Here is a 24,775-nt window from a genome sequence, read left to right as displayed (position 1 = left end):
CGTTGGAAAAATGTCTGTTCAGATCCTCTGTCCATCTTTTAATCAGGTTATTTGTTTTTCTGCTATTGAGTTATATGTATTCTTTATGTATTTTTGGATATTAACCCATTCTCATATGTATATGATTTGCAAATATTTTCCCCATTCAGCAAGTTGCCTTTTTATTCTGTTGATGATTTCCTTTGCTTGTGCAAGCTTTTTAGTTTGATGTAGTCCAACTTTTTAATTTTTGCCTTTGTTGCTTTTGCTTTTGGTGTCAGATACAAGAAATCATCACCGAGACCTATGTCAAAGAGCTTACCGCCTATGTTTTCTTGTGGGGCTTTTATGGCTTCAGGGATAACATTCAAATCTTTAATCCATTTTATGTTAATTTTTATGGATGGTGTAAGATAGTGGTCCCATTTCATTCTTTTGCATGTTGCTGTCTAGTTGTCCCAAAACTATTTATTGAAGAGACTATCCTTTCCCCACTGTATGTTCTTGGCCCCTTTGTCATAAATTAATTGACTGTATATGCATGAGTTTATTTCTAGGCTCTCTATTCTGGTCAGTCGAGCTATGTATCTGTTTTTATGTTTTTATGTTTTATTATGGAGCATGATACCTCTCCTCTTTGTTCTTCCTTCTCAGGATTAGTTTGGCTATTCGGGTTCTTTTACGGTTTTATACAAATTTTAGGACTGTTCTATTTCTGTGAAAAATGCCATTGAATTGTGATACAGATTGCATTGAATCTTTAGATTGCTTTGGGTGGTATGGACATTTTAACGATATGAATTCTTCCAATCCATGAGCATGGAGTACCTTTCCATTTGTTTGTGTCTTCTTCAATTTCTTTCACTTGTCTTGTTGTTTTCAATATATTGGTCTTTCACCTCCTTGGTTAAATGCATCCCTAGCTATTTTATTCTTTTTGATGCAATTGTCAATGGAATTGTTTTCTTAATTTCTCTTTCTGATAGTTCATTATTAGTATATAGAAACACAGCAGACTTTTGTGTACTGATCCTGCAACTTTACTAAATTTATTCGTTCTAAGTTTTTGTGTGTGCCTGGACACGGAGCTCCTCTACTGGCAGCCAGCAGAATAGCTCAGTGGCAGAGTGGACACATGAAGCCTATTAGCTCTAACCCCATGGCCCAGCTAAACAGCCCAGCATAATGGAGCTGCAGCTTGTGGGTGGAGCTAGAATCTACAAACAGGCCAAACAAAAAGCGTTTTGACCTCCTCCCTCTGCAGCATTCACAGGGAGGGAGCTATGGGGCTGGAGGCCATCCTGGTTTAGGCCAACCTGAAACACATGGGCTTTACCACAAAATGCCTTTACAAGGTCCAGGACTTGGATGAGCAGCCTCGCCCTGAGTTCTCTGTGGCCTCTTTCCCTCTGGCTGGTGTTTTCCTTCAGAGGATCCACTGAATCTTCCATAAAAAATATCATAAAATTGTGGGAACTTAGAGCTGCAAAAGACCTGAGGTATGATTCAGTCCAACTTCCCACCGCTTTTTACTTGTAATAATACCATCTGCTATTCGTTAAATAATAATACAAATAATACCAAATATTTATTGAATACATACTATGTGCCAGGAAAATTTCTAAGTGCACTGTGTATGTTAACTTATTTAGTCATCACGGCAGTGCTTTGCAGAAGGACTGTCATCATTCCCAATTTGTCGATGAGGAAACCGAGGCACAGAGAGAAAAGGAACTTGCTCAAAGACCAACAGCTAGCAAGTGGCAGAATCAGGATTCAAACCCAGGTTTGTGTAACCCTGAGCCCTCTTAGCCCCCTGTTTCGAGGACACCCCAACACAAAATTATATACCCCATTTCATGCAGCCAAAGAGCAAGAATATCGAGACCTGGGGCCACGATGCTGGAAAACTAGAAGTTGTTCTGTGTCTTCTTAATATAGACCCAACTGCAAGTATGTGTGCATGTGCGGGCATACGCATGTGCTGCCTCCATCTGTCTGTCTGTCTCCCTCCGAGCTCTGCCTTCCTAATGTCTGAGGGTAGGTCGGTGTCCGTGACTGAATTAAAATGCATTTGAAGGCACTGTGAAAAGAGGAGCTTGTGTGATGAAGCAGAATCACCACTACCTGTGACCATTACCTTTGGGACATGCAGTAGAGTGAAAGCAAAGCTGGGAACCCAGGTGCGGGCACACATGCTTACACAGACACACTCCTCTTAAAAAGAAGGAACACTGGTCCCTTCCAAGAGTACACAAGCTTAGAGGTAGGAATTCAGGAGAAAGACCCTATTGTCCTATCAGTTAGGCCACCGTGTTCTTATGAGTGTAAAAAGTTTCTCCAAAACCAGTTTTGCCCGAGAGTTTCCCTCCCAAAAGTGCAATAGTCAGAGTTGGATCTGAGACGGGCAGCTGCGGAAAGGCTATAGCGGGCCATGTTGTCTCAAGATGAGGAGCCCTCCAACAGGAAGACAGGACCCTGTGGACTGTGTCTGGTGGGACAGAGCAGTGGGTTGAGGCTGCCAAGCCAGCCCCTGGGAATTTTTCCAAGTTTCCCGTTGGGGCGGTTCTCCCCTCTGGTCTAGGGTGTTTACAGTTTTTTCAAAATGAGGTCACAGAGGAATGACACCCAAGTCAGTGCCAGCACATGTCCTGTCTCCATCATCCCCCACCCCCAGCTCTGGGACAAGGCCTCCCCCCCCCCCCACGGCAAGGCCAGCAGGAGTGGCTGTGAGAGATGCGCCATGTGAGCGAGCAGGATACACGGGGAAAGGCTAGCTGCTCTCCAGCTGGCCCACAGCAGGCCTTTTGGTGGCTTCAGAGGCTGGTTATTAACGATGAGCTGCTTCAAAGCCGATTGTGCCGAATGATCTGGGAATCATTACAGCAGTTTGGTGCCGTGTCCTGTGATCCCCTGCCCCTAGCTGTACGTTTATGGGAATCGGGCCTTCAGTTCCTCCCTTCTTCTGCTGCACTCATGGGAAGCTGGAGGATGTGGTGGGCATCAGCAGTCAGAGGTACGGGGTGGCTTCCATGCCCTGTCAGCCTGTGACTCTCTATATGTGTCCTCTCTCCCCGGGTCCAGCTGACTGCCCAGCGGCCAGAGAGAAAGGTAGGGCCGAAAGGCTGCTAACGTCTGAAGCTGCGTCCTGGCCCTGCCTTTCAGCACCCAGAGGCTTGGGGGCTTGTGGTCGTTGCTGCCCATACTGTTGGGTGGGTGAAGGGTCTCCTCACTTAGGATTTCTGTGGGGTCAGAACAAGGGCAGAGAAGCCACGCGCGTGGAGGAAAAGTTCTTGTAGGCTGAGGTCCCAAGAGAATGAAAAGGCCATAGGAGGCCTTTGCCGAGGGGCTTTGCCCAAGTGGAGGGAGGCAGGGCTGCCCATGGCACTCCCACCAGGGTCTGCTTTGGCTCTGCCACACGGGTGGAGGACACCCTGGGACTCCCCAGTGGATGCCCGAAAGACACCAGCTTCTCTGAGGCAAAGAACAGGTGCCCGGATTGCTAAATCAGAAAAGAGCCGTGGGCTTCCCTGGTGGCGCAGTGGCTGAGAGTCCGCCTGCCGATGCAGGGGACACGGGTTCGTGCCCCGGACCGGGAAGATCGCACATGCCGCGGAGCGGCTGGTCCCATGAGCCATGGCCGCTGAGCCTGCGCGTCCGGAGCCTGTGATCCGCAACGGGAGAGGCCACAACAATGAGAGGCCCACGTACCGCAAAAAAAAAAAAAAAGAATAGGAAAGAAAAGAGCCTTGCTGGCTCTGCCCGTTCAACTGTACGCTCTGCAAGTATTAATGAATTAACCACCTGCGCTGAGGATAACTGTGGTCCAGTGGTGCACCAGGACCAAGATGTCAGGCTTCCGAAGCGGTGTTCACACTATTTAAAGAAGTAGATTTCAGGTTCTAGATTCCAGCCCATGCCCCCAAGTTTCTTATAGCTTAAGATATAATTTGGCTTTGGTAGTTATAGGGCCAGAAGACATTTAAGGGACTATCCAGTCACCCTGGCTTTTGGAAGACTCCAGAGTTTGCGGCACGGCTGAAGAGAGGCTCCTTTCCTAGGCTCTCTGGCAACTCAGTCTTTGAACACATTCTTGGCCAGACCTTTCCTGGTGGCTCTTTCTGTTCATTACCACTTGCTGAAAAGCAGAAATCTATTTCAAAAGCACTGTGCACTCCTTATGCCATTGCTTTTTCTGTAAGTTGTGGGGTTTAGTCTATCCTCTGTCTATGGAGCTGCCAAATCCTAACTCTTCCCATCTCCACCATAAGCTCCAGGTACACCCCTAATTTAAATAGATGCCAGGGGCTTCCTTGGTGATGCAGTGGTTAAGAATCTTACTGCCGGGGCTTCCCTGGTGGCGCAGCAGTTGAAAATCTGCCCGCCAATGCAGGGGACACAGGTTCGAGCCCTGGTCTGGGAAGATCCCACATGCCGCGGAGCAACTAGGCCCGCGAGCCACAACTGCTGAGCCTGCGCGTCTGGAGCCTGTGCTCCGCAACAAGAGAGGCCACGACGGTGAGAGGCCCATGCACTGCGATGAACAGTGGCCCCCACTTGCCACAACTAGAGAAAGCCCTCGCACAGAAACGAAGACCCAACACAGCCATAAATAAATAAATAAATAAATAAAATTGTTTTTTTAAAAAAATAAAGAATCAGCCTGCCGATGCAGGGGGCACGGGTTCGATCGCTGGTCCATGAAGGTCCCACATGCCGCGGAGCAACTAAGCTTGTGCACCACAACTACTGAGCCTGCGCTTTAGAGCCCATGAGCCACAACTACTGAGCCCACGAGCCACAACTACTGAAGCCTGCGTGCCTAGAGCCCGTGCTCTGCAACAAGAGAAGCCACCGCAATGAGAAGCCTGCGTGCAGCAACGAAGACCCAACGCAGCCATAAATAAATAAATAAATAAATAAATAAAATAAATAAATAAATAGATGTCAGATTCGCCCAAAATGTAATCTAATCATCCCTAGACTTAGTCCTCCTTTCTGAGAAGGCCTAGACCCCTGACCAGTATCCACTGTACTTGCTCCTGCTCCAGTTTAAGCAGAAGCCTTAGGGTATGTCTCTGGTGTGTCTGGTATTTTGGCCATAAACGTCTTGGCTGTAGACATCTTTCGCCGTAGGCATTTTCATTGCAAACATTTTCACTGCATAACTAATTGGCTGTGATAACAATATTAAATAACACAAAAGAGAAACATTAAAACATAATGAAACAAAAAATGAGTAACAAAATTAATCTTTATTGTGAAATACAAAATATTTGAATACATTTTAAATGTGTGTAGATTCATGGCAATACTGCACAAGTAACTGATTTTATTTTGTGGGTTGTACATAAGCACTTGTCTTCCAAGTCTTTCATTCACAGTATTTTATACTTTTTTTTTTTTTTTTTTTTGCTTGTTGATTCGTCTCCTCATTCAGCATCGCAACTCATTTTGTCTTTTTCACTAAAATTTCTTCCTTTGTTGAGAGAGGTATCAGTTTCCAAATACTAGGAGGCACATTGGTAACTGAGCTCTGTGTTGCATTGTGAAAACCTCTCCGCTATGGTGTGTTCTTGGTATACTGTCACATGTCCGTTGATACATGCTCCAAAGTTCTGTGGGAAACATGGGTTCAACTCTGCGCCTTCAAATCAGTGAAGGATTTGCAAACTGATAGGTTATCATTTTTTAGTAGTCTGCAGTCAGCTTTACACTCTTTTATTTCACACTTCCCACAAGTTTTATAACTGTCTTTTCTATTGAGTCGATATACATAGTGGTTCTCATCCACTATTTTAAGACCACACGTCTACTGGTCACCGTATAGACCATTATGAGGGCTAAGATTTATGTGATATAAAAATGAGAGTCCTGGGGCTTCCCTGGTGGCGCAGTGGTTGAGAGTCCGCCTGCCGATGCAGGAGACACGGGTTCGTGCCCTGGTCCGGGAAGATCCCACATGCCGCGGAGCAACTAAGCCCGTGAGCCATGGCCGCTGAGCCTGCGCGTCCGGAGCCTGTGCTCCGCAACGGGAGAGGCCACAACAATGAGAGGCCCGCATACCGCAAAAAAAAAAAAAAAAAAAATGAGAGTCCTGCGTCAGTGGAGAAATGAAACCAAACTGTCAACCAGTTCAAACCAAACTGTCAAACCAAACTGTCAATGTTATATTCTATGGCAAGATTGCCTTACAGCCAACTAGTTCTGCAGTGAAAACGCTTGTGGCCAAGATGCTTACAGCGAAGGTTCTTAGCTTCCCTCTCTGGGGTTCAGTTAGTGCCACAGGGAGCTTTGGAATCCTAACCTAGAGAACCAAGAGACAAGGTTATGCATGAATTTAGGAAACCAGAACGACCCAAAGCCCCAGGTAGCAATGTTGTATATGGAAGCTCTTTAACCTATAAGGCCTTACACAAATGCCTAGGATAATGACTTTAAAAACTACCCACTTTCCCTGGAGAGGGCCTCCCAAGCCCTCAGAGGTGGGGCAGGGTCTACCCCGTGGACGCCTGGTGGACTGAGTGTGGGAGAAGGGCGTTCCTCAGAGGAAACGCAAGGTCTGTTAGTGGAAGAGATGGCTGGGGGGCCGGGGGCGGGGATAAGTGCCCCGAAGGCCAAAATACCAAACATTCTCCTTAGCCATCCACTCCTTTTTATCTTTCCTTAGCTTCTTTTCACTTACCTGTCCTTCAACTACTGATTACCAAAGAAAAGAAAGATCTCTCTTGTAGTGGGTAAGGCTCGTGGGCCTGGCGACCCTTGGAGCCTGGTCTGTGTCCTGTTCTTGCTCATCCTGGAATCTGGAGATAACATGGAAACGCGGCCATTCATCACCTGTTTGTGATGTCTTTCTGTACCTGGAGCAGGTGCTCCTTTGCTCACTCGGAGACACCACCCCCCCCCCCCAACACACACAAGATAAACCCTTTCTCTCCATTCTGTACTCCTGTGCTGCAGCCTTTTCCTTCTGTTCTGGACTTCCTGTTCTATTTTTGAAGAGTCAGAACCGGGATGTATGCCCTGGCAGACTCAGAGCCCATGTGAATAGTAAGCACCCAGCCTGAATACCTGCCTTGCAATGAGTGACCTGGGTTTGCTCCAAGCGCAAGGTGGTTGCCTGCCTCCCATTGTCACCCTCCACCCTCCCAACCAGGCCGGCCACATTTTCTCCTCCTGCTAGCAAATGCCGAGATGCAAACTGTGTGTGAAGAGGTGTTTCATTGCCTGGGAGATTCCAGAGTTTACAGGTCTGTGCCCCGCCTCTCCGGGGAGCCCTCAGGCATTCACACCAAAAGGTGGATAAGGCCCTGCCTCTGGAACAGTGAGTCGAGCAGGCAGTGTTGTAGCTTCCTGAAATCTTCTTCAGTCCTGTCCACCCTGAAGGTGGAGGTGGATCCCATTTTTATGGGTTTTTCTGGTCACTCAGCTCATGCCAAGTGGCACACAGGAACTCAGAGTTCGGGCCACTGACTTGCTGGCTCTAATCCAAAAAAGAACCTCTGCAAAACGCCCTGCCCTTCCCGTGGCCACTGGGGCTGGCCCCATGTGGGTAGGTGCCCAGGTGAATGCTTTTCCCCCTGAGGGGTGTCCTGACGCAGGATTACCCGGGAGGGCATGGGGGCTACGTCGCTTAGGCACAGGTCTCACCCTAAGAGATCGCCCTGTCATTATGGGTTTGTCTGGTGCTTTGTTGTAGTAGCTGTTGTTTCAAAAAGGGAGAGATTTTAAGAGAATTCCGGGGTCAGCTTGGGTGACAACGATTATTTCATCTGATTTAAACTTTACCTCCCCCTTGTCCTCTCCTCTGTCAAGAAAAACTTTTTTAAAAAAAATAAATTTATTTATTTATTTATTTTTGGCTGCTTTGGATCTTCATTGCTGTGTGCGGGCCCTCTCCGGTTGCTGCAAGCGGGGGCTACTCTTCATTGCGGTGCACGGGCTTCTCATTGCGGTGGCTTCTTGTTGCAGAGCACGGGCTCTAGGTGGGCTTCATTAGTTGTGGCGTGTGGGCTCAGTAGTTGTGGCTCGCGCGCTCTAGAGCGCAGGCTCAGCACTTGTGGCGCACGGGCCCAGTTGCTCCGCGGCATGTGGGATCTTCCCGGACCAGGGCTCAAACCCTCGTCCACTGCATTGGCAGGCGGATTCTTAACCACTGCGCCACCACGGAAGCCCAAGAAAAACTTTGTTTGGTTTTTTGTGGTACGCGGGTCTCTCACTGCTGTGGCCTCTCCCGTTGCGGAGCACAGGCTCCGGACGCACAGGCTCAGCAGCCATGGCTCACGGGCCCAGCCACTCCGCGGCATGTGGGATCTTCCCGGACCAGGGCACGAACCCGCGTCCCCTGCATCGGCAGGCGGACTCGCAACCACTGCGCCACCAGGGAGGCCCGCAAGAAAAACTTTTTAATGCACGATGTTATTAACCACTTCAGGGTTTAAGTCTTATTAGGAAAGAATTATTTTCAATGTCTGATTTTAAGTTGTTTATATTCTTACTATCATAAAAGTTCTTGCATATTAATGACAAAAAAGAAAAGATACTAAAGAATGGGTATAAATAGGCAGTTCATAAGAGCAGAAATTCAAGCGGCCAACAAACATTCAAAACGTTCAGCCTCACTGGTAAAAATAAAATAGCAGCGTATACTTTTCACTTATCAAAATGGCAATTTTTTAAAAATTAATTTATTTATTTGGCTGGGCCGGGTCTTAGTTGCAGCATGCGGAATCTAGTTCCCTGACCAGGATTCGAACCTGGCCCCCCTGCATTGGGAGCATGGAGTCTTAACTGCTGGACCACCAGGGAAGTCCCAAATGGTAAATGTTTAGAAATTAATAATACCCAGTGTTAGTGAGAAAGGAGAGAAACAGACTCTGTGGGGCTGGTGGATGTTTAAATAGGGACTCCCTTTCTGCCAGGCATTTGACTACATGTATCAAGGGCCTGCAAACAAAAATTCTTCTTCTAGGAATTTATATAAAAAATATATAGAAATGTGTGCAAGAACTTACTTAAAGGATGTTCAGTACAGAATTATCTATAATAGCAAAAAAAATTGGAACCAATATGAATGTCAAACAGTAAAGGCTGTTAAAATACTAAGTAGATGTCTAAAAATAATTTTTTTTTTTTTGCGGTACGCGGGCCTCTCAATGTTGTGGCCTCTCCCGTTGCGGAGCACAGGCTCCGGACGCTCAGGCTCAGCGGCCATGGCTCACGGGCCCAGCCGCTCCGCGGCACATGGGATCTTCCCGGACCGGGGCACGAACCCACGTCCCCTGCATCGGCAGGCGGACTCTCAACCACTGTGCCACCAGGGAAGCCCTAAAAATAATTTTTAAAAATTTTTCATGACATAAAGAAATGTTCATGATGGGAAGAAAACAGCATTTAATACAAAGTGCTCAGTACAATCACATTTTAAAAAAATATGCATCTATGCATATCTTTAAACAAAAAGGTATAGTAACTGTAATTTTTATTTTCTTCCTCATTCATATCTGAATTTTCTGAATTCTTTATTACATACTCATTGCTTATATAATTATTAGATTTTTCTTTTTTTTCATGAACAAATAACTTGATAGCAGTGCCAGAGTTAAGGTACATGAGAACCCACTTTGATTTTGGAGTTTTTATGGGTTTGAATTTTTTTCTGCACCAAAATCTAAAAGGATCAGAAAATAGCAGGCCCCCATACAAAACAGACTAACTGTCTTTGTGGAGACCCCCAAATCCTGAAGGGAATAAGGAAGAAGCAAGGTCTGCTCAGGTTTTCATTTTGCTGCCGGGACCCATTCATTGAAGATTTGAAGAGTGACTACTTACATGTCCTAATGGGATTTTAATTTATGTAATAGATCTAGTATTATTTTTTTCTTTATCTTTTAAAAAATCCTTTAAATTCTACCTATACCCTCTTCTCCTAATTGAAAAGCATACTTGATGACTGCTTAGAAATGGAATCATTGTTCCCTGAGGTTCCCTTCTTCCTCTCCCACATCCTTTCTTTTTTTTCTCCTCCTCTTTTTTGGGGGAAGGGGCGTTCCCTTTTCTTTGCCTATGCCTTGAGCGTGCTGGTGTCTGATTGGGGTGCCTCAGCCACAGCAAAGATGTTGAGGGCTACAGGGCTGGAGATGGCTGGTTTGGCCCCGAAAGGACGGGTGTCATCATTGCAGTATTTGGTCTAGGCTTAGAGCTGATTTTTCGCCACCATTATCCCTGCTCCACCTCTGGGGTTATGGGATTGGGTATGTTTTTTGATAAACATGCCAGTGCTAAGCATTTTACCAGGTGTAGTCAGGGACTAGAGATAGAAACAGAGCTAGTGCTTAAATGTGAATTTCCACCCTTCTCCAGTGAGCCCTTCCCCCCACCCTTGGGGCTGGAACCTTTGAAGGTATTGGGAGCCACACAGGGGTATTAACTTAATGCCTTTAGGCATTGTTTAGATAGCTCACTAGTCCAGCTACCCAAGACTATAGCTTCCTTAATCTTTCTGAAAGCTGTTCTCAGTTTGGCCACCTAAGGAATTCAAGATTCATATATTGTAAAGCATGATACAAAGGACATGCATTTTAGAAAACTGGGAAGCTCTGAGGAATCACTGGGGCTGCCATTTTCAGAGCATTTCCTGGGTGTAGATATGGGGCATCGCACTTTATCTGGTTATCTTACCTGATGACCACATGAACCATAGCAAGTAGATACTACATTCCATTCTCCGGATGAGGAAGAAAGGAGGCTTAGAGAAATTATTAGCCCAAAGTTTCCAAGCTGGTAACTGCTGCCGGATCTGGGTTTTGAACCCATGCCTATTCTTTCTGGCATGCCAAGCTGGCTCACGGAGCATTAGGCTAAGCAGGGAAACCTGTAGTTAGAGCTACACTTGGGCTATTACTACCAGTCTTGCCCGGGAAATGAGTTTCCATCAGGTTTGCTTCTGATACAGGGCTTCTCAAACTTCAGCGTGCAGCAGATTGGCCTGGAGAGCTTGTAGAGCACAGATCGAGGGTGGGTGAGACCATTTGCTGTCAGGTGGTGCTGAGGCTGCATATCCGAGGCCTCTACCTGGAATAACGCTGCCCTCGGTATGGAGGCAGGCAGAGGCTCTTGGATGCAGAATATGGATTTAAGTTCTGATCCTACCAATTGGAGGGTGGCTTGGACAAGCTCCTTACCCTCTGTGGACTTGCTTACTCATCCTGAAAATAAGGATTTAAAAAGCAGCTACTTTTTAGAGTTGTGAGGATTAGATGAGATAAGCCACGTGAAATACTTACCATTGATAGTTCTTAATCAGGATTTGCTTTTATTAGTAACACATGGAGCCACAATGTCCTGGGATGGAGGAAAGTGCCCTGGCCTTAGAGTCAAAAGGTTTGAGATCCTATCGAGGCCAGTTCTGTAAGCCCTGAGTCTCCCTGGGGGCGGGGAGGTAGGTCTGCAGAGCCCTCCTGTGCCTCTGGACAGAAAGGCTGATGGCTACCTGGATAGCTTCTCGCTGTGGGGACCAGTAAGTTGCTTGGTTCTCAAGGCTTACCCTAGAAGGCCTCTAGGGCCTCCTGACAGGTTTCCTGAGGAGACACGCCTGACATCCAGGACCCACATCAGACAGCTTAGACAGCACACAGCTATCATATGTTAGTGGGCCTGCTGGAGTCCCAACCTTTCTTCCTTGGGCCTTGAGTCACCCTTATTACCACTGTGTCTGCTATAGTTTAAGGGCCTCGGGCCCTGCTTCCTTTCTCATTGCAGCTTTTTATTTAATTTCTATCTAGGAAGGCTTCATGATCTCACATCATTTGGGAAGGAAGACAGAAGCGCTAGCCCCTATCCCCAGGGCTCCCTCTGCAGTGGCCTCAGCCACTTTGCCCAGTTCACTCCTGCAGCACGTTGGGCTCTGACGCAGTCAGACGTGTATGCAGGGCAGTTATTCCCCTCAGAGCCCAGCGGTAGCACCCTGTTTCGTGACAGGAGCATAGTAATTTAGAGCCTTCCTGTACTAAGTGCGGTGCTGGATCTGCAGCATCAGCACCACCAGGCCCCACCCCTGGCTGTTTGAAGATGTAGGTTTTATTATGATTCAGATACGGTGAGGCCAAGAGATCAGGAGATAATTGCCATTGAAGAGTCACTTTGTTATTCACAGTTCCCAAGAGACTTGGCATCCGAAGTCAAGCAGGGCCACACAGGGAAGCACCTGGGTCAGTCAGAAGGCTGAGGGAGTGGGGAAAACCTAGGCAGAAGGGCCTTTATTGTGGTTTCCATGGAAAGGAATGGGGGAGGCAGAGTAAGCGGGCTTAGGATTGGCTAGATTGAATAATGCAGGGGCTGTCTCCGCTTGTCTGGTACCTGACCCTGGGGGTGATTGGGGCAGGGGAATAGTGGCCTGGATAAAAGAGTTGTTTGTGAGGGGAGGGGTGGGGAGCTTTGGATTTATCGGTTTGCATATGAAAAGTACACTTGCAGGTGAGTCCTTTCCTATCTGTAGAAATTGGCCAGCCCAGGGTCAGCAAGGCCCTAAGATGTCAGGGCATCAGAAATACAGAAAAATAAAAAAGCATGACTAATACACTGACCCACAGAATCAGGATCTGCATTTTAACAAGACCCCCAGGTCATCAATGTGCACACTAAAGCTTGAGAAGCACTGCCACAGGGCACTCTTCTCCAACTTTTTTTTTTTTTTTTCTTGCGGTACGCGGGCCTCTCACTGTTGCGGGCTCTCCCATTGCGGAGCACAGGCTCTGGACGCGCAGGCTCAGCGGCCATGGCTCACGGGCCCAGCCGCTCCGCGGCATGTGGGATCTTCCCGGACCGGGGCACGAACCCGTGTCCCCTGCATCAGCAGGCGGATTCTCAACCACTGCGCCACCAGGGAAGCCCTCTTCTCCAACATTTTGAACCAGGTTCCCTAAAAGTAACAGATGTCTGAAGCCATCTGTGTACAAGTAGGAATGGTGACTTCGGGTTTGTGAGCCAAAATAAGTCTGAAGTCTTAAATGGACAGCTATGAGAAGAATGTCCAAGAACATTAGCAATGTTTCCATTTCCCGGGCATATGCTTAATAATATTCTTTCAATTGTTAATTATGGTTGCTGTAGCGGCCACAGATACCGTACAAACAGATGTGGTATTACCTTCCATAACAGAACTTATTTAAGAGGGAACTTACTACCTGATCAGTGGATGGAGATAAAAGCCAATGTTTTTAATCCCATTTTTACAATGGGAAAATTGATCATTAAATTTTCCACTGAAAGCCTGGTTTCCCACACCCCCAAATCAGTAGTGCCCCAATTTCTTTTCATGGGGCACTAATCTCTTTGGAGTGACCAGTGATCTCTTCAGGTGACTGGTACAACTGACATGTGTCATCACACACAGAAACATTTCTGGAAGGAGCCCTGAGGGCCCACTTCCCTTGGAGAAGTGCAGTGTATCGGGAAAGAACAGAGCCAAGTGTGGGTGCCACTCAGAGTCACAGTGCCTGGTCATAAAAAGACCTTGGAGATCATCCAGTCAAATCCTTCATTTTAAAGACAAGGACAGAGAATGGACTTGAGGACACGGGGAGGGGGAAGGGTAAGCTGGGACGAAGTGAGAGAGTGGCATGGACATGTATACACTACCAAATGTCAAATAGATAGCTAGGGGGAAGCAGACGCATAGCACAGGGAGATCAGCTCTGTGCTCTGTGACCACCTAGAGGGGTGGGGTAGGGAAGGTGGGAGGGAGACGCAAGAGGGAGGGGATATGGGGATATACGTATATGTATAACTGATTCACCTTGTTATACAGCAGAAACTAACACACCATTGTAAAGCAATTATACTCCAATAAAGATGTTAAAAAAAAAAAAAAAGACAAGGACACTGAGGCTGAGACGGTAGTAAATTGTGTGAGGCCCTGTGACTTCTCGATGCAGGGACAGGGCGGGACCCAGGCTCCAGGGTCCAGGCCAGTCTCCTCTATATTCTCCAGGAGACGCCGGGAGGTTCCCCTCCTCCCTGCACCACTTCTGCAGAACACCTCTTGGCTCCTAGACCGGAGCCCACACACTTCACGCTCAGCTTGGCGGTGCTGACAGTGCAGCCACATATCTTATTTCTTCGCTTTATTTATTTAGACCCAGCCTTGTTGCAGAAGGACTTAGGGCTGCTTGTAAAGTTGCAAACAACAGAGCAAGGTAAAACAAATTTAAAACAAGTGAGAAAGATGAGACAAAGGAATAAGTAGCTTCCCGGCAATGTTGCCTGTTGCCACCCTGCTAGGGCTGTTGAGCGTCTAGCCGTTCAATGGGCATCACTGGCACTGAGTCCTGTGCCCATGGCTCCCCTACCCAGCTCCTTGGCGGGGTTTTCTCCCCGGCCGGCTTTAGAGCTTCTCCCCGCTTTGTGATCAAGATGCCCTTGAAGGTCACTTTGAGTGACTGGCGAGTTGTCTGCGGTGGGTCACGTTTGCAGGATGTGACACAGAGGTGATGGTGGCAGTGACAGGGTGGCTGTCGGGTTGCCATTGCTCTCTTAAGAGCAGGCAAGGGGGCTTCCCTGGTGGCGCAGTGGTTGAGAGTCCGCCTGCCAATGCAGGGGACATGGGTTCATGCCCCGGTCCGGGAAGATCCCGCATGCCGCGGAGTGGCTGGGCCCGTGAGCCATGGCCGCTGAGCCTGCGCTTCCGGAGCCTGTGCTCCACAACGGGAGAGGCCGCGGCAGTGAGAGGTCCGCGTACTGCAAAAGAAAATAAAAAATAATTAAAAAAAAAAAAAAAAAAAAGAGCAGGCAAGGGAGGAGAGCTAGTTGGTGCATGAAACCTTCAAAGCCTTAGTGCTATCCAGAATCAGTGACCTTCTGGGCCCTTTTGTTACATATGATGCTGAAGGCTGAGAGGTGGATGCTGAGTGTAGCTGGCATTCAGAGCCGTTGCCCTGGCTTTTCCCCTCTCCCCACTCATTCTTTGTCCCTTTTGTACCATTTTGACCTCTGCTCAATCTCCAATCTGGGGCTTCCCTGGTGGTGCAGTGGTTGCAAGTCCGCCTGCCGATGCAGGGGACACGGGTTCGTGCCCCAGTCCGGGAAGATCCCACATGCCGCGGAGCGGCTGGGCCCGTGAGCCATGACCACTGAGCCTGCGCGTCCAGAGCCTGTGCTCCACAACGGGAGAGGCCACAACAGTGAGAGGCCCGCGTACCACAAAAAAAAAAAAAAAAAAAATCTCCAATCTGTTGGTTCTGTGAGGCCAACTCCCTCACTGGCCTGACTTCTTCGTTCAAGGCACCCAGGCATCCTCACTGCTCTCAGGACCTCTGGTTTCTCCCAAAGACGGGGCTTGGTCTGAGTATCCCCTGGGTCAGGTGCTCTGACTCCCTGGGCCTTGTCCCAACCCACCGCTGGTTTGCGTGGCCTCTGCAGTCCTTCCAAGATTCTCCTGCTTCAAAATGAATCACAGCTAACCCCACAGGGAACCCAGCACTCAACAATTCCTCTCACCCCTAGGAATGCTTGAAAATATGCATTTTGAGGCTGTCACATCATCGATTGGATCAGAGGCGCTAAACCCTCTGCAGTGCATGGGATGGTTCCACCCGGGGAAGAATTATCCCACCAGAAATGCCAGGTGCGGGACTTCCCCGGTGGTTCAGTGGTTAAGAATCCACCTGCCAAAGCAGGGGACACAGGTTCAAGCCCTGGTCTGGGACAATCCCACATGCCGCGGAGCAGCTAAGCCAGTGCGCCACAACTACTGAGCCTGCGCTCTAGAGCTCACAAGCCACAACTACTGAGCCCACGTGCCACAGCTAATGAAGTCGACTCGCCTAGAGCCTGTGCTCCGCAGCAAGAGACGCCACCGTAATGAGAAGCCTGTGCACCGCAACGAAGAGTAGCCCCCGCTCACTGCAACAAGAGAAAGCCTGTGCGCAGCAACAGAGACCCAACACAGCAAAAAATTTTAAAAATAAATAAATAAGTAAATTAATTTAAAAAAAAAAAGCCAGGTGTATCCCTGCTGATAAACACTGATAAGAACCCAGAGAAGCCTAAATATTTGCAATTGTACAGTAGCATCAGAGCAGCCACACTGCAGATTTCTTGGTTTGTGCCCAAGAGTTTAGTGGGAGGAAATCACTAAATTATTTTTATCTACACAGTGCGGTTAGAAAGCATTACATTCTGAAAGGTCAGGCTATGCTGGGAATTGTTTATTTCGTTAGGCCGAAGGCCCACGTTTGGCTCAAGCTGTGGCCCTGCTCAGGTCATGTGCTGGCCTGCATCTGGGACCTGCTAACTTCTTGGCTTAGATGGGCACCCAGAGCCGGCAAGAGCTCTGTGAGCTGCCAGTGCAGCCTGTCACGTGGGTGCTGTCAGATCACCCCAAGCCCCCAAGGGGAGGCCAGCGGCTGGCCCAGCATCAGGAAGTGGGACCTAGCTGCACTGGGAAAATCTCTCCAGAGATTTTATTCTATAACAGGCAAAGGAGTCGAGCACTCAGAATTAAATAGTCTATTGCCTCTCATAAAAACCCACTATCATTCCCTTGGGCTTCAAAAATTATTTTGGAGCCCACTGGCTAAAACAAGTAATTAAGGTTAGCTAGCCCTCAGACCTCTGGAAACTGCTGGCCTGCTGACGCCTGTGTTTTCTTGTGCTTTCCTGTGAGTTGGCTAATTATTTACTGATTTATCCATTCACTGTCTAACACACTTCGAGTGCCTGCTGTGTGCCAGCACTAAGGCAAGGCCCCTGACTTCGGCTCTTGCTGGCGCATAGGAAGAGAGAGGTGGGTCCATCGGTGGCTCCAGAGCCATGTGCTAGGTGGGTGCAGTGTGCCTGAGAGCACTGAGAAGGGACTCCCATGAGACCTGCAGAGGTGCAGGGTGACAGGGCACTCCTCGGTATCCCAAAATGTGGTCATGTTTGAACTGGGTCTCTCTCTTTTTTTTTTTTTAAATTTATTTGTTTATTTTTGGCTGCGTTGGATCTTCGTTGCTGCCCACGGGCTTTCTCTAGTTTTGGTGAGCGGGGGCTACTCTTTGTTGCGGTGCGCGGGCTTCTCATTGCGGTGGCTTCTCTTATTGCAGAGCACGGGCTCTAGGCGCACAGGCTTCAGTAGTTGTGGCAGGCGGGCTTCAGTAATTGTGGCACATGGGCTCAGTAGTTGTGGCGCACGGGCTTAGTTGCTCCGCGGCATGTGGGATCTTCCCGGACCAGGGCTCAAACCCATGTCCCCTGCATTGGCAGGTGGACTCTGAACCACTGAGCCACCAGGTTAGCCAAGGTGAAGAACAAAAGGATGGACAAGCATTCCAGGGAGAGAAGGCTGTGCACCAGCTCCCAGAGGCAGAAGACAAAGGAGACAAAGGCTCTCCAGGGTTGGGGGATGGGGAGGGGATCGGATGAGCTGAGGGCCTGGGGCCCTGGAGACCAGCAGAGCTGTGGTAGATTCTCCTGCAGTTCAAAGAAACGCGAGGCCATTAGACATCCCTCAGTACCATGTGTCAATCCAAATAATTAAAAGTAGAAGAGCCAGAAAGCTGGTTCATATATTCCAACATCCATCCAGCTTTCCTCCCAGAAAAAACTTTTGATAAAATAAGGTGAGGGCTTCCCTGGTGGCGCAGTGGTTAAGAATCCGCCTGCCAATGCAGGGGACACGGGTTCGAGCCCTGGTCTGGGAAGATCCCACATGTCACAGAGCAACTAACTAAGCCTGTGAGCCACAACTACTGAAGCCCATGCGCCTAGAGCCCGTGCTCTGCAACAAGAGAAGCCACTGCAGCGAGAAGCCCGCGCATCACAACAAAGAGTAGCCCCTGCTCACCACAGCTAGAGAAAGCCCATGCACAGCAATGAAGACCCAACGCAGCCAAAAATTAAAATTAATTAATTAATTTTTAAAAATAATAATAAGGTGAAGTGCCAAAAAGATGTGTGTTCAATAGCATGACATAAAGTAAGCAGAGTAAAAGTAGTTAAAAAAAAGAAAAGAAAGGGGGTGGGGGAAGAAGAAAGAAAAGAAAGGAAAAGAAAAGAAAAAAATTTCCTGCAAAACTGAGTGATGGCCAACTCTGGGTAGCAGCGCATGCTTGGGTCTGGCTTCATTAACTTAAGTTTTAGCCTCTCTGGTCTTTGATTTCCTCATCTGAACATGAGGATGATAATACCAATATCATCACATTTCAGTGAGGATTAAACAAGGTAATCCCAGTGATTTTTTTTTTTTTTTTTTTTTTTTTTTGGGCGGTACACGGGCCTCTCACTGTTGTGGCCTCTCCCGTCGCGGAGCACAGGCTCCGGACGCGCAGGCTCAGCGGCCACGGCTCACAGGCCCAGCCGCTCCGCGGCATGTGGGATCCTCCCGGACCGGGGCACGAACCCGTGTCCCCTGCATCGGCAGGCGGACTCTCAACCACTGCGCCACCAGGGAAGCCCATCCCAATGGTTTTTTATGCCAGTTTATCTATTGCTTTTTAAGGTACTAACTTAATCCGGGTCAAGCAATGGATTGTGATTTTTGAGGGTCAGTTGCCATCAGTGGAGTAACGAACAATCGCCGCTTATAGTTAATGAAATTAATTCTAGAAGTAACAGAATTCCTACTCATTCATTCACTGGACAGATACTCACCACACCCTTTTTATGGGCAGGCACTGTGTGAGGCTAAGGGCTAGAGTAGTGAACAAGACAGACCTGGTCTTCCCTTTGAGGAAGCTCATAACCTGGCAAAGAGGACCAGGTGTTAAGGGATCCTGTGCTGAAGTCCACCTGTCTTAGCCTCCCTGAGAGGTACGTTTGTTTGGACTGACCTGAGCTGGTTTGACCACGCACAACTCTTGGCTCTTTTTGGTAGAAAACAGTTGCCCCTGTAGAAGGTTGAGGTGGTGAGACTTAGCTTCTACCCCACAGCCTAGCCACCAGGCGGTAACGAATGCGAGTGTTAGACTGAAGTCTGCCGCAGGTACAGGCATTTATCACACAAATGTTTATCAGGTAGGGAGAAAACCGTTCACTCAACCTGTTTGGTGAACTTGATGAAGCCCCAGCCCTCTCTCCATCGAGTTGTTCCAACCATACCTTGTAGAAAAGGTTCACTCAAGGCAGCTGCAGCAATATTCCAGAGACAGGACTGTTTCCCTGAGTCAGCACCAGTGCTGTCATCAACCCTCCTAATGTGACAGCTGCACACAGGGCAGCCTCGAGTGCCCTGTTTATACAAGGGTAGGGAGGTCGCTAAAGATTTTTTGCCAGGCTACATGCATTGAACACCTTTAATTTTACCAGTAAGAACCCATTTCTTGCATTCATTATACTAAGTCACAGTTTCACAACAAAAGCCCATTTTTTTTATGTTTAGAACGTTTATCCAAATAGCCAAAGGACTTAACGTAGCCAGTGTTGGAGTGTGACCTTCTCGGGTGAATAGAAGCTGCCGAATCCAGACTTTGTATTCTTCATAGCATGTGAGCTGATCACGCCTAGAGGTACAGCCTAGACCAACTAGTTCATACACAATAAAACACCAGCTACATTCAAGTACTCTTATTTTCTCTTGTATTTATTTATTTACGTACTCAAGTGCTTTAAAGTAAATTAGACGTGTAACCATGTTCCATTTCTCTCTCCTATTCCAAAGGTATGATGGGGGAGCAGCGGGGCAGAGGGCCGGATTATATCTAAAGTGACCATAAGTCCTGGTTTGCCTGGGAGAGTCACCATTTGTACCTGATGTTCTGGGGCCCGTGCTTGGATACACCTCTTTTTTCAAAAGTGTCCAGTTAGGATAATAGCTATATGGTTACTCTGCTTATAGAGAGAATGCAATGGCAAAAAAACATGGAGAACAAACCCAGGAGAACTGGGTTTGAAGCCTGTCTCTAATAGGGTGGCCTTGGGCAAATTGCCTCCCCTTGATAAATCTTATTTTCTTCTTTTGTCAACTGAGAATAACACACTTGCTTGCCCTCCTTCCTAGTCATTTTTGGGGGCGATATCCCTTGGATGTGAATACACTTTGTAGAGAGAACACAAGTTAGGGATTGTTCCTGTTAAATCCAACGTCGGTTTATGCCTTGAATTGACTCTGGCTTGGAAGAAAACTAGCTTCAGAATGTAGATGGCGTCAGCTCTTTCCTTGTCTTCCTGGAGAATGGAGATACTGGTAGCCCGCTTCTGCCAGAGAGGTAACTAGCGAGCCGCCGTCTGCTTGGGGATTTACATTTCCCCTTAATTCCATCAGAGAAGAGAACATGACCCTTAAAAGTAAAACCACAAGCCTTTCCTTTGCCTTCATATGCATTAATGTGAAAAATTTCCAATAAAGACTCACCTTACCCCTCTATATATGAGTAGAACTCTTTCAAAAGTTTGAGGAGACGTCATGTAACTAGTGAGAGGCGAGTGTGAAAGCTCAGCTTGTGTGTGCTGCCCTGTGGATGGATGCATGGATGTAGGGAGTGTTCCCATAGGAACAGTCACAAGGTGAGAATGGGGTGGGGTGCCCCAAACAGAAGTACTGTTTTGCAAATAATGTAGAATTTTACTTTTTCAAAGTGAAATTTCTTTTTTTTTTTTCTTATTATTATAAAACTAATGCATTGTAAAAACTGCCAACCTTTCAGGAAATAAAAAAAAGTATTTCCGCGTAAAACTTTCCAGTCTTTTTTCTATGTGTATGTGTTTGTGTGTTGTACGTGTGTATCTGTATGCATATATTTTATATTTAAAAAAATAAAAGTGGAATCCTATTATAGACATTGCCTTGAAATCCACTTTTTTTTTTCCGTCTACAATTATTGTGGACACATTTCAGTAAATATAGATCTACATCATCATTTTTATAGCTTCCCAGCATTCCAATAGTTTGTTTCACCAGTGCCTGATTGCTTGTTATCTGAGTTTCTTTAAGGGCACAGTATCTACCCCCTTTGCTGTAATTTTTAAAAATCAATATATCTACCCCCCCAACACATACACACACACACCCCACTTCAAAATTCCACCAGGAGACATTTCATATACATATTAGTTTGCATTTAGGTGAGAAGACTCCTTAGAGCTGAAGTATAGACTAGGAAGAGCTGTAAATTACAGGGCAAAGGGCAACTCAGAGCCCAAATGGAAATATTGCATTGTTAACAAACTGCCTGAAGTAGGGTCAGTTACTTTAGAGAATACTTCCTCACACACCAGAGCCCAGGGCTGGTCATTCACGAAGCTACTTTGCTGCCAGGAGCCTCTGTCATTCAATAGCCTTTCCAGCCCGAGGCTCAGTCATCAGAATACTCCTTTCAAAGGAGAAACACTCGCGTTCACACACGGGCGGGTGTTTATACACAGCGCATCCAGTAACACCTCAGTGTCAGGAGCTCCACCACTGAGCAGAGCTCTTGGGAACCCTGCCAGGAGCTCTGAGCACAGAAGAACACCCAGCCCCACGAGGCATCCGTGGGGCACTCCGCAGGCTTTCATGGAGCAATACCTTACACTTAGTTTAGATGTAATACTGGCAAGCTGGATGGTCTGATTTCCAGGTTTGGCAAATTAGAACTCGGTGGACTAGGACTGTGGAGGCAGGCCCTGACAAAATACAAGTGGCCCCAGATGCAGAGGACAAAGTAAACGGCCGAAAGTGGGAACGCTGAAGCCCTTTTTGTGCAGGGACAAAAGCCCCGTGTACTGTCTCAGTGTTCGTACGCCACAGGTGCCGCTTGTGATGGTGGGGCGATCGCTTCAGGGATCCCTGACCCACATTATAAACCGTGGAATAAACAAGAAGAGAAAATGTTCGAGTGGTTTCACTTAGTAGAGATAAATCTTACCTGTTGGAATTTTTGTCCCATACATATGTGCATACTAGGTTGCTGCCGTGTAAAATTCATTTCTTAAGATGGATCAAGGTCAAAAAGTTTGAAAGCTACGGTAGACCCTGATATCACCATTTTGCAGCAAAGTATAGAAATGAATGCCCTTAACAGTGACCTTGAGTTATAAAAAAAAAAAAAAAAAGATCAAATAATGTTCAAAGGATACCATTTAAGAGGACAAAGTACAAGAGAATGAAGATCTTTGGAAAGATTCCTGTTACAAAGTGGCTACAATTTTTTTGAAGATTTAGTATTTTTAATCTTAAGTGGAAAGCCTTTCCACCTTCTCCCTAACTTGAACCACAGTACAACTTTTTAAAATACCAACTTTGACTGGGGGGGTGGAAAAAGGAACCTGAAAAAATAATAATAAAATAAAACATTGTACTTAAAAAAAATCAACATAGAGCAAGCCTTCCATGCTCCGGCTAGGCATTGGATTACAAAGATAAGTGAGACTCACAATGGGCCCTCAAGGAACGTGAGGTCCACTGTTTCAGGTTGTAGTCAACCCACATTTACTGATCTTCAATATAAAGTCATTTTTCTAATTGTGGTGCAGTACCAGCTAAGGCTGGTTGAAACTGGCTCTCTCCTGAAGAATCCAGGGTCTGTGGCCCCATAGGTGCAAAACTGTCCCCATGGCTTTGGTCATGAGTCCACATTACAAAGGATTACACCAAAAGCCAATTCCAGGTACCATCAGGCAGCCTGGTCCAGTCCCCATGAACCCAGGTAACAGGGCAAAAGTGAAGAGTGTCCAGCTGAGCCACAGGTCCTGACCTGGAAGTCTGCAGGGCAACATCAGGGGTAAAGTCAGGTCTGGAGAAAGTGGTAGCCACAGTTATTGCCATGCTTACCTTGCTTCTCTGTCTCCTGACAGCTCAGGCCTCTGTCCTTTTTTTGACCAGCTCTCCACATAGCCAGGCCATGTTTTTAAGACCGTACTGGATCCCGCCCAGGTTCCTTCTCTGTATATGTACTCTGATGCAGTGCCCTTCCCTGGAGGGGCATCTAAATGCCCAGAGCGTGGGCAGGGAACCCCAGCTTTGTCTCCATCACTCTGTTGTCCTCTGGGCTGGATGTACTGTGCTCACCAGCCTTCCCCAAATCACCATATCCATGAGCAGAGTGTTTGTCTGGCCTGTGATAGAACTACCTTTGTTAAGCATACCGGTACCAGCTACAACAACAAATTAATGCTAATATTCCGTATTCCTCTAGTAGCCCACTATCAGTAATTTTACTGATTTGGTGGCCATGCCTCTCAGATTTTCAGGAGTTCTGATTTTAAATAGCCTAACCTGTCTTCCCTAAATATGTCAGTGCTTGTCAAACCGTTTGTCCTACTTTAAAAAAAAAGAAAAAATCTCTGTGCTCAGAGGAGTCACAAGGTACATGGAAGTATTCTCCTCACTTTGTGTCTTGTAAGCAAGCGAGTTTTCCTGCTGAGACCGTTCTGATTTACCCAGGCCCCATATTCTTTTCAGGCAGCATGCATGCAAATGTCCTGTGGTTACCAAAACAACCTCAAATAAACCGGTGGGAGGTGCCACCTGTGCATTGCATCTAATCACAGAGCTTCTCCCGCCAACAGAGGCACATGGATTTGATGAGTCTTCACGACCTAGGCTGCTTTAGTGACATTCAACATGAAGTCCACCTTGGCATCCAGCTTCCCTGGCCTTTGGTCCTATGTTTTGTTGTGCTGTGTTTTCAGGGAGGAAGAAGGGGGAGAGGTAGGTTCATAAAGTGGCAACAGAACATTCTAGAACTTTCTGATCATCACTTCCTGACCTCTGCCGTCCTGCAGTCCACATTTGGCATCTCTGGTCATGGCCCTGAGTGCTTGGGTTCCTGACAAACGTCCCCATTCACTCCTACAAATCCCGCGGCAAACTCACCACCATATCTCCTCAGAGGAAATGCCCCAGACCTACAATGAGCCCGCTCATGTGTGTCATAGAATACTAATGTCACCCTCTATCAAGCTGGGAGTGTGTCCACTTGGCACAGGCAAGGAACATAACAGTGACAGCCTTCATTCGGTCCATTATTTTCATCAGCTTCTGTAACAAAAGAACCCAGCAAAAGCATAACTTTGAAACACACGTTAGAGAAAAGATGTAGCCAGATCCCTTCTACATGCGAGACAGCACACCTTGGAGATGCAGGCTATGTAATATACAGTTTGGCAGGCCTGCTGGGGCATCCTCTAGCTCTGGTGACTGCTTAGACTGGGATTAGGTGAGGAGCCAGGGATTAGCACGTGGGTGAACTAATCAAATCAAAGGAAGACAGAGTGCAAACTGGGTGGAGGTGTTTGCTTTGCATTGAAATAATAGCTCAGGAGTGCATAAGGCCGCAGCTCTGCCCACAGTGTGGAGAGGAAACCTCCTTGTTTAGGGAGTTGCAATCTGTGAACTAAAAAACCATGAAGACAGGGAGTTTTGAGAAAATCAAGGCAGATGATGTGCTTTTATAATAAAACAACTTTACTGGCCTTTGCAGCTCTATCATGATGTGTTCTGGAAACATGATAGAGGCAAGCAAGGGGAACTGGGTTAGGAGTTAGGAGACCTGATGCCGTTGATGATTTGCAGTGTGGCCTTGGACGTGATTTGTAGCCTCTCCAAAATCTCAGTTCACTTGTCTGTGAAAATGGGAATAATAAAGCCCACTACTTTTAAAACGCTTTGCAGACAATAAAGCACCACACGGGCACAGTCACCGTTCGTGGGGCTGAGACCGAGGCTTCTCTGAGCCTCCGTTTTCCTCCTTTGTTAAATAGGGATAATCATACCTGCCCTCTCTCATCTCCTAGGATGTTTCTGAGAATCAAATAATATAATGCGCAGGGAGGAGACACGTAAGCCATGGGAGTTCTAAGTGAGAGGCCTGGCTCACAAAATTCTGGGGTCACTTTAAGA

The 24,775-nt window shown here is 47.3% G+C and overlaps 1 protein-coding gene across 6 annotated transcripts in view; it reads left to right on the top strand.

The window, feature by feature from the left end:
* Positions 1 to 24,775, top strand: part of ATXN7L1 (ataxin 7 like 1) — a 253,101-nt gene that overhangs the window by 145,612 nt on the left and 82,714 nt on the right. The gene's annotated exons all lie outside the window — the stretch shown is intronic.

Source organism: Kogia breviceps, chromosome 9, assembly GCF_026419965.1.
Source record: "Kogia breviceps isolate mKogBre1 chromosome 9, mKogBre1 haplotype 1, whole genome shotgun sequence".
Classification (NCBI taxonomy): Eukaryota; Metazoa; Chordata; class Mammalia; order Artiodactyla; family Physeteridae; genus Kogia; species Kogia breviceps.
The sequence above is the reverse complement of the archived record's forward strand: the minus strand, read 5'-3'. Positions and strand labels throughout refer to the sequence as shown.